We start from the raw sequence: 1112 nt of genomic DNA, 5'->3' as shown, positions 1-1112 counted from the left end.
CAGCACCTCTCAGCCCCGTCGGTCTCGGGAGGAACTCACCTTCTGCTCTGGGCTCTGGCCACCCTGCCCTCCCGCACGTGGGCCTTGACGCGTGCCCTGTCCCCTCCGCCCCCATGTACCCCGTCCTCAGCCTCAGCTCAGGTCTTCCTCCCGCCAGAGCCCTGCCTACTAGCCGCCCACTGCTCAGAGTCCAGAGGGCTCCACCCGCCTCGGTTCCTGGCCACGGCCACAGCTCCGCTTGCTCTCTGTAGCGGGCTGTCTGACGGCCTCACCCCTGGAGAAGAGCCGAGTCCACCCCTGCTTACGTCACTGTGTCCCCAGGGCCCCCAGCACACTGCGGGTCTATGGAGGGCACTCAGTGATCTCTTGGTGGGAGTGAGTGTGAGTGAGTGAGTGTGAGTGAGTGAGTGTGAGTGAGTGGGTGTGAGTGAGTGGGTGTGAGTGAGTGTGAGTGAGTGTGAGTGAGTGTGACTGTGAGTGGGAGTGGGAGTGAGTGAGTGTGAGTGAGTGTGAGTGAGTGGGTGTGAGTGAGTGAGTGTGAGTGTGAGTGAGTGTGAGTGAGTGTGAGTGTGAGTGAGTGGGTGTGAGTGAGTGGGTGTGAGTGTGCACTTAGTTGCTCAGTTGTGTCTGATTCAGCAACCCACAGACAGCAGACCGGCAGGCTCCTCTGTCCGTGGGCTCTCCCAGGCAAGAACACTAGAACTGGGTGCATTTCCTATGCAGAGGACCTTCCCGCCAGGGACGGAGCCCGCGCCTCCTGCACTGGCGGCAGGAGCTTCACCACTAGTGCCCGTTCTTCACCACTAGCGCTCGGGAAGCTCGTTTCTTGGTGAGTAAACACCAATACTTAACAAAACCCCTGGGGCATCAAGGGTACTTTTTCACTTTCTGCAAGTTAAATTTTTCTGGGCAAATAAGAGGAAAATATTCCTCCATAACACCTGAGTAAACACACAAATAACGTTACTCCAAGCGGATACAGGGCTAGAGGCGTGAAGCTAGGGGTCCTCAGGGCCTAGACACGGGCACTCACCTCAGCAGACCCTGGGGCCGGGCGAGGCGCAGACACCTGCCCTCTGCTCTTAAGTCAGATGGGGGGGGGGGGGGGGGGG

The 1112-nt window shown here is 59.2% G+C and overlaps 1 protein-coding gene across 1 annotated transcript in view; it reads right to left on the bottom strand.

The window, feature by feature from the left end:
* Window positions 1-1112, bottom strand: part of AP2A2 (adaptor-related protein complex 2, alpha 2 subunit) — a gene marked incomplete at its 5' end in the record, with an annotated part of 48785 nt that overhangs the window by 17821 nt on the left and 29852 nt on the right. The gene's annotated exons all lie outside the window — the stretch shown is intronic.

Source organism: Bison bison, unplaced genomic scaffold, assembly GCF_000754665.1.
Source record: "Bison bison bison isolate TAMUID 2011002044 unplaced genomic scaffold, Bison_UMD1.0 scf7180017858500, whole genome shotgun sequence".
In the NCBI taxonomy this organism is placed as follows: domain Eukaryota; kingdom Metazoa; phylum Chordata; class Mammalia; order Artiodactyla; family Bovidae; genus Bison; species Bison bison.
This window is presented reverse-complemented; position numbering and strand designations above follow the sequence as displayed.